This window comes from Rhea americana, unplaced genomic scaffold, assembly GCF_003343005.1.
Source record: "Rhea americana isolate MKP2758 unplaced genomic scaffold, rheAme1 scaffold_97, whole genome shotgun sequence".
NCBI classification, from domain to species: Eukaryota; Metazoa; Chordata; class Aves; order Rheiformes; family Rheidae; genus Rhea; species Rhea americana.
In genome coordinates, this window is record NW_028187166.1 from 1,343,321 (window position 1) to 1,352,368 (window position 9,048).

Consider the following 9,048-nt stretch of genomic DNA (forward strand, 5'->3'; position numbering starts at 1 on the left):
GCCGCCAGGCGGGGGAATGTGGGATGGCGCATGCGCGGTCCGGGCCAAAGGCTGCACAATGCCGCTCTCTCCCGGGAGCGCTACGGCAAGGCCGAAGAGTCAAAAAGCATCAACGGGGGGGGGCAGCGCCTTAAAGGGGCCGGCGCCTCCTTTGCTTCGCCCTTTCCCCCTTTCCCGCCCCTGCGCTCGCCTTTTTCTTCTCTAGGGTTGAACTGCAGAGGCTGCAGAGAGGGAAGGACGTGCCCTGCCCTCCCTCCGCCAAGGAAGAGRCCTGCAAGCTGCAGCCGCAGCACGGTGGCGGCCCTGCGGGGAGCCGGCTTCGAAGGGCGCTGGCGGCCGAGGCCTGCACGGCGCGCAGGGGGCCCCGGCGGGGCGGCCGAAAACCGAGGGTGCCGCTGGGCTCCGCGGAGAAGGAAGGGATGGCGTGAGCGGCCCTGGCGGCCCACCCTCTGCTCGCCCAGGCCGAGGGGCCGTACCCCCCGACGCTCACTCGTGTCACAGGGCGCGCAGCCCTCCGCGGGATCCGGACCCCCTCCGGCCCCCGCACGGCTTTCCCGCACGGGAAGGATCGCGCTGGGCGCGTTGAACGCGTGCTCCGGTACTGCGGATAAGAACCAGCGCGGATGCTGATGCGTGAGGCTGGACGYTAATGTATACAATGTGTAAAGCTGGCGTGTGAGCCGCTTAGTACCACGATGTTTGACTGGGTGGGAGTATATCTCAGCCAGCTCTCGGCGTACAAGGGCCCTGACTCAAAAAAGCATATATAACTTTGATTCACTAAGGCCAAACAACCTACTTAAATGCCTGTTTAAGCATTTTTGGGGAGAACACTGTTTTCTTTTTTTTTTTTCCCTGAACCACAGCTGCGGGTGGTGCAGGACACAGTACGGTCTGCCTTCAGTTAACAGGGAAAAAAAGCAAGGGACACGTGTCACTTACTGGCCCTTTAACACAGGAAGATCTTTGGGCTCCAAAAATTCTAGYGGCGGTTGAGAAAGGAAAAAGCCAAAAAAAAACCTGCGGTGCAGCGAAGCCACGGCCCGTCTCCTYCCGTCTGGAAACCCAGAGCAGAAGTCTGCAGAATTAACCTGCCATCCAAACACAGGGAGGGAGAACAAGAGCTAGAGGAGCTGCTCTGTCCCCAGAACCGCATTAGGAAACGAATCAAGCTGAGTATCTGGCAGTTCTTCTTCCAGATGGATTTGGATTAAAGTTTTGTTGTTTGGAAAAAAAGAGGGCCGGGGGGAAGGTGAGAGAAGGCACGAGAGAGTACACAAATCAGCATGATAGTGCTATTTATTTATTCAGCTTTCTTGTGAKAGGAATATGGTGTTTTGTTTCTTTCATAGTGGTTAAAGTTTGTATTGTGCCACCGCCTGCTTCAGAAGTCCTTGCCTAATGTTTTATAYATGTGTATATATCTTTATCTATACTGAGAAATATATCTCTGGAACTCAAAAATTRTAATATCAGTAACATTGTAATGATGATTCTAAACAACTCCAGTTCTGAATCCTGGATTGAAAAAAAAAAAAGAAATGAACAATTTTAAGCACTGTTTCGCTAAGTATTTGCACACATGCTGACAGCATGGCTTACTCAGAGAAAGACAACTTAGCAAGCGAGGGCATTTCATTGAGACTGAATAACAGGAGTGGATCATGGGATCCGAAGGACAGCCCGTTGTCTTGGGATGAAGCTTAACTTGTTGGTTATGAGTCATCCGTGAGGATCCTTCTTGCTCCCCAAGCTGTGCTGCCACAGCTGTAATCGGCAGGATGTGCTATCTGTCCAAATTCCCTCTCTGTGAAAGAGCGGGGCTTGGCAGGCTGCTCTCTTGCAAAATCTTTCATTCCATTTGGTTCAAAATAGCCTGAACTTGGTGACCTGCCAAGTACACTGGAAAAGACACCTGTCTGAGGGTTTTTTTGGAGGGGAGCAACTTCCCATAATGATGAAAGGGACAGAAAAGTCTTTCCATGAGTGGCTTAGATTAGATGAAAGTGACTGCTTTCAGTGCTGCTGGGATCCCTTTGGGTTGCTTTAAGAGTCAGGAACTGAGCTGGGGTCAGGCATCCTGCTGTTGCTAATGTAATAAATTTTGTCACAGGTTCCACTGAGACCAGAATCTATCCAGTCCTGCAGATCTGATCCAAARGACGTTAATGTTTGAGGAAATGTTCCTGCTAACCTTAGTACATGCTGGATCTGCTTTTTAGATTTGTCGGCTACAAACAAGCACATGCTTACATTTGTGACAGTAAGTAATAAGATACTAAGCTTACAGGCTGTATTAGACCATGTTGAAGCTTTGGCATGATTAGCAATCTCAGTTAGGTTTTTTATTTGCTTGGGCCACTCCTAACAAACAGGGAAAGCGCAGAACAGACTTACAATGTGTTACACGCTGTTGAAGAAACAGAAGGAACAAGAAATCAGAGAGATCTGCTGCATCTTTTATACTTTTAAAGAGCAACTGATCCCTGACGTGTAGCTGTTTCTGTGTGGTTGCTAATACGCTGCTGTTTTTTTTCTAAATCTCACATACATCACATTCATATGTTTCTCCTGGGATTTAAAACAAACACTAAATGTTTTTCAGGCTGGCATGTCTACCTCCCCCACTACAGTATGAACCTTGCTTGCACCAGTGCCAACATTTGTTCATTGAAGACTAGGAAATCTCACCCCAGTGGAAAGTAGGTAGGATTTGATACATTTTGCCTAGGGAGGGATGTGTACATACCCTTACCCTAGGCACAGGGGCTTATGGAAGTTGAACTTCTTTCAAAATAAGATCATTGAACCTGGCATATATAGAGCTCCATCTCAGTAAATTCCTGTTACGAAGCAATCTGTGTTTGTGTAAGAGAAGCTAGGGCTTCATGCAGGATTAGGGTCCAGCACAGTGCTGTAATATATAATTCTATACAGATTCCCCCCAATGCAAGTCACAGCCAAGTTAATGCAAAAAGGCTGCTAATTTAAGAGCGCTAGACTGAATCAAACATGGTCTGACTGCTAGACGTGATGACAGCCTGCCTCCCCCAGCCACTTCAACTGGAGCAGCAGGTTCTCAGCACCTCTGTGAATCAGGAACTTCATTCTTGGCTGGTGCAAGTGGCTGCGATGCCAATGAATGGACAGTTCGATACAATTAGCTCATATTCCTGAGACAGATTTAACAAAATCTGAGTATTATTATAACTCATTGTYATTTAGGAACAGAAAGTTTAAAACTGCTATTGTTAGATTAGAGCACCTCTTTACCATTCTCTCYAGTCTTTGTAAGAGGGCAGGGTGAAAAGGAAGAAAATACACAGGAATCTGTTAGGGATTTGGTCTACTGAAACCTAGCATGTTCTGGTGTCCATCAGTTTAAACTGCCAACTCARTAGCACACACTATTCAAAAGCTTGTTTACCTGTGCAAACCACTGCGTTAACAGCAGGTGCTGCATCTCCACGCCACACTGAATGTATAACAAAACCATTTAGACACAGCTAATTTCCAGACAAGCATATTTACTGTGGCGAAAGCTACATAACCATATTGAGTGAGTAGTTTCTCCTCACTTCTCATACTCCTTTGGCAAGTCTCTTTATCTTCTCTCACAGCACTTCGGGCCTTTGCTCTGCTTCCTTCCATACATATAAATATACCTTGATCCAGTGCATCCCAGCCTCCAGGTCCTCCAGCTAAMAATTCTTGCTACATCCTGATAAGAGACACCAAGATCAGGTAGAATATTTTGAGGGCTCTTCACACCCTTCCTCTTCTTTGCAGGGGAAACTATTTATCTCTGTTTTTCCAGCTTAAGAACTGCCAGTGTGGAAGGATGTTACAAAAATCTATTCCAGGCCATCCATTGAATATTAGCTATCTCCAGGACAGCATTTAGATAATCAAGGTTGATGATTCCTTGTACCAGGCAAGCCCATGGCATGACCAGTGCCCAAGCTGCTCCATGGAATTTCACAGGAAAAACAGTGTATCAAAGCACAGAAAAGCCGTATCACTTCAAGACAAATTAAAAAGCCAAGAAAAWTAGTTCTAGAGATGCAAAATTGACCTCCACAATCTTGTGCTCCTCCATTCTAAGCAACCTCTGTCTTCTCCAGCAGGAAAACAATTGTAATATGTTAGGCAGAAAAAGCTTTCTATAGAAAAAAATCAATGAGACGGGGAGTTTATAGATCCAATTCCTGCATATGTACTAGAGGACTGAATTTCAGAAGTTACTTAAGCGTGAGCCAGAGCAGCATGGTGTGCTGGGTCCATGCCAAATGACTCGGCCATTTGTAGGTAGAAGTTCCAAGCCCAGCAGTTTGGGTTTGCAAAACCATCACCTGYGTTAGTCCATCACCTGCACTGAGTAGAGTAGAACTGAATAACGAAGTGCTCAGAGCTGAGCACAAGGGAGAGATGGCCCTGGAGCAYCTCAGGAGGACAAGATTAAGAGCTGGGAAGTTCTAGCATGACACAAGTCTTTTCTTTAAATTAAGATGTCTTTCAAACCTCCTGGCTACACCTTCCTCATAAATTCCTGATCTCCAAATGAACCCTTGCAAGGTGAATGATTACCTACATTACTGTAAAAGATTGACATTGGTATTCACCTTGCCCAGCATAGGYGCATCACTTGCCACAGCCATGTGAAGTGTACAGAGTAACTCTTCAATGGAAACCTTCAGAAAGGAGACCTGTTGGAAACTCTAGACAAGTTAAGCGTAGAAAAAACATCTTCTGTACAGTCTCCTTCATGCACTAACATTTCTTCCGTCTTAGGATTAGCTGGATCACCGTGACATCTAAATGTTCCAGCTCCCAGCAGAACCCCAAAGTGCCAGGCTCTGTACAACAACAGTGAGAGACAGTTCTTTGCAATTTGAACTGGTAAGATGAAGGGGAAGAGGGAAAGTGTGGTAGAGCAATTTACTTAATATTACACAGCAGCCTGGTAGCTGAKCTACCAATAAACATGCCTCCCAATGTTTGCAAGATTTCTATTTAAATTATATTTTGTCCATTTGCCTTAAGTTGATGAATTTTTTTTCAGCAAAAGTTTAGATGAGAAAATTCAGCAGATGTATGAGTTGGGAATATGAGTGCACACACATGCACACACACATACTACTGATCTTCACTGAAATATATTCAGATTTCTATAGATGTATACAGGTCCTGTACAGTGTTTAGCTAGCAGAAGGTCTCTAAGTTTAAATATCACAGGCTGTRCTTTATGGGCAGGAAGATGATTCTTCTTGCCCTTCCTCAGCAGTAGGCAGAAAATTTGATCTACTCTTGATGAAATACCCGGTGACTCTCCTAATGCCTAAAGCATAGATCTCAGGTGAATACTGGGAGGCCCCACCATTAGCAACACAGGATGTATCAGGCATCCTTTATCCCATGAGATCAGTATAAAGCCACCTCATTCAGGGTAACCACTGTGCCTGTGTTCAACACTGTCAGTTATAGATGAAAACTTAAAAGATCCTAAGGGTCTTGGATAGCTCAATTCTTTCCTGCCTTCCTATTGATCCCTACAGTGCCATGCCTTTTGGGGCCTGTAGACATGCTGGTTCACAGGTTCCCTATCTGGGGGCTCTACACCCCCCTGTCCAGATGAAGAGTGAACACTGAACAGACAAAGGTCCTGCAGGCACTAAAACATTCCCAACAGTGTGTAGCCAAGCTGACCTCACCAGCTGGTATGGCAAAATGCTCTGAACTACAAAATATGAATCGGAAGAGCCGAGTCCAAGTTCTGCCTCTTCCCATGATTCTTTGCATCATCATATTCTCTTTCTCAGCTGAAAAACCAGGGCTCATAATATTTCCTTACCTATGAAAGCTGTTAGAAGGATTATTGCATTGTTGTGAATTCCACAGATGAAAGGTGCTACAGGAGAACAAACTGTAATTATTGTTTCAAACCTCTGCCCTAGTCCTGTCATCCTTATTTTACTAAATAACCCTTACTCAGTTGAGTAAACTCTGCTACTACAGTGAGGGAAATCATGTGAGTAAAGATGAGTCTCTGTTGCAATGATAGTATTTATCCCCTTGTGTTTAACACCCTACTCTCTGCCACTGGGATTACCTGAGTCACTCAAATAATAGCAGTCACTTAAACATACTCTTAAGCAATCTTCTATTAGGGCACTATTTCATCACAAGCATGATTGTTACTGAATAAACTCTCTTTTTCTAGTATCTAACATCTACTATAGAGGTGACAGCTGCTGCTAATAGGATCTCCCATGAGTCCCCTTATGCATGAGGTCTTATGGAGTCCATGGCGGCTGATGGCTGACAAAACAGTCAGAATGACCAAATTTGCCAGTCTTGAGATGGTGGAGCTTGCAGCAACCTTTCATATGCAAGTAAATGTACAGTGTGCCTGAGGATGTCAAAGCTCATGCCCAGAGATGGATCACTAAATGTGTTGCAGATGCAGTATTCAAACCACTTCAGCAGCTTTCTCCGGTTGTAATCCCTTTGTAATCTCCAAATACAAATACTAACAAGTATCTCCCTTGATGGAAGCTATGATTCTGATAGTGAAACAGACATTGAATGGTGAGGTGAAGTGTCAAAAGCTTCCGGTTAGGAGCTCTGGTAAAAGTAGCCCCGGGAGATCTGGTGCTTCAGGTTAGTGTTTCCCACAGTCCCTGACTGCTGTTAAAACTATTAAATCCTGTCATGCAAAGCACTGAACGCAGTCAATTCCCACAAAACTTACCARATCCATGCAGAAACATATCTTCCTTTTCCACTTCCATCCGCCCATGTTTTCAAAAACACTCAAGTCCTACCCTTGGCACTGAAGCAGAGAAACAGTAAGTGGCAATGTTGACCAGCCCTAAAAAACACTCTATTTATGCACAAATAGGTTGATTTTATTAAACCGTATGCACAAAGCTGCCTAGAAGGATTACATACCAGTGTGCTTTAAGGGTTAAAAGCAGTGCAATGACAAGGAGTAAATAAGCGGCAGGTGTTAGTTAACAAGGTACTAATTGGTAACTGGGGGTACAACTTAAGGGACTACAGAGGCTAATCATAAGGCTTTGGGCAAATGTAGGGTACTCCTCTGAGCTTAGGGAGGAGGAAGTAAAAAGCTGTTGCTATAGTCTTGAGTTTTTTTTTTTTTGAAGCTGGACATTAGGTATCTGAGAGTAATGGGACTGTTAGAGCCTGTCCGTAAAATTTGTTCAGCAGTATCAGTTCAGAAACTCGTTAATGATTGTATCCATTTCCTTAGTCTAAGTGCTTTTTTTGTGGGGCTGGATACTTTGTTTGAATAACTTTGCCTTGATTTCAGCTATATTTGTATGGAACTTAATCAAACTGAGTYAGTCTATGCCTGTTGGCTGTTATCTAAACTTGCTCCCTTGCATAAAGAAGGCCTTAAGGTTCCCTGGAATATGTTTGCCTTCCTCTGCCTTATAAGGTGCAGCTGACTTCTTCAAGCACAAGTTTGTAGACCTACAGGTAGGTGTGTGAGTTGTATGTTCCAGGTTGAAAGCTGATGCAGGTGAAATGTCAGGAGACAGTTTCCCACACAATTTCCTTTGCCTGCTCAGCTTGATGCATAATAAACATAACAATTTGGGGTGAAAYTATCTCACACCTCCCTGTGTGAGATAAGGATGTAACAGGTGTAGTTGGAGACTGCTTTTGGGTAGCAGTTTTTGTAGTGCCTTCTATTACCAACCTGATGTTGAAATGGTCCTTTATTTTTTCCCCTTAATGTCCTTGTAGGATAAGTGGGTCAGGGTGTATAGTTCCTTTTATTGATAGGGACACAAGGAGATAAGGTGATTGCTTATAGAATCAATTTTATCTTGAGCAGGTGTCTGGTCTGTTTTACAAAGTTCTGAAGTGTGGAGGCTTCCTCTCCTGCGTGTTACGTGAGGTCCTGGAGCAAGGAGAGCAGCCCTACTGCTACGCTATCCCTTGCGCACTCTACACGTAACTCAGTACTCCTTACTGTTAGGATGGCTATTGCGTGCCTCTTGTGTGATACAGTTTCTGAGACCTCACGAGGCCTGCTTCTTGCAGTGAATTGGGGCTGACAGGAGGATCAAACTCTGCTTTTTTTTTTTTTTTTTTTTTTTTTTTTGCATACACACAACTTTGGTTTCATCCTGAGAAAACAGCAAAAGTGACTAAAAAGAATTTTCCAAATCATTCTCCTCTAACTTGTGCAAAAAAAAAAAAAAATCTTGAGGATTATGACAGATTTGGAAATTTCAGTCCCATTGGTTGCATTTCTCAAAAATTAATCTTCTGGAAATAAGGTCTTACAGTGAAAATGCCTCCACCTTATGGCTACAATAAACCATCTTATTAATTGGCATCACTGCCTGACTGTTTGTGTAACAAGCAGCATGGCATGGCAGCCTCTGCTGGCATATGAATCTATAGAGAAATTCCATAACTACTTATTTTATGTTGGCACTCAATGTTTTCCCCTGGATTAATTTGTTTTCAAATGGTTGGGTTTTTTTTGTCCTGTAGCAATTAAACCATATTTTGTGTTATAACAATATATTCTTTTCAAACTTTTCTTTCTAGTGTTTGCATTTGTGGCTTTGCTCCAGGATATAGGCAGTTGCTCTTTTTGATTTGCCAGTGTTTGTGCTTTTAACGGTGTTTGTGTTGATGCTGGTGTGGTGTTTGCAGAATTCACGTTCTGCTTTTATTGCATGTGTTAGATTGCTTTGGGCAACAGATGCGGTATTACGAAAGGCGCTAACGAGTGCAGACGACACCAGGTTTGGGGTTCTTCGGATGCATTTTGTGACTTACCGTTAGGGCTGGCGCTGGCCGGGTTCTATTTTTGTGGCTGGTATTAGCAGTTGCGTAATAAATACGAGCGTGCGTTACCCAATGCAAACCATGATTTTTAAGGAGGAAAAAAAATAAACCAGTTCCAGTCGCTCGGATTTAAGCCTGCAGCGCGGTCCCCGCGAGCGTGCGGGTGCCCGCCCGGGCTTTTACCCCCGCGCAGCGCCCGGGGGGATCCGCGCTCCC

General features: G+C 44.4%; 1 protein-coding gene across 3 annotated transcripts in view; it reads left to right on the forward strand.

Annotated features, from left to right (window-relative positions):
• Positions 1 to 309: 309 nt before the first annotated feature.
• Positions 310 to 9,048, forward strand: part of BRD3 (bromodomain containing 3) — a 52,886-nt gene continuing 44,147 nt past the window's right edge. Inside the window, exons 1-2 of one of the 3 annotated variants that reach the window (XM_085325299.1) lie at positions 310 to 1,171; positions 2,114 to 2,263. The gene's annotated coding sequence lies outside the window, so the exon portion shown is untranslated. Of the gene's footprint in view, positions 1,253 to 2,113; positions 2,264 to 9,048 lie in introns of all 3 variants that reach the window. The other 2 variants (XM_085325298.1, XM_085325297.1) reach the window with 2 other exon arrangements.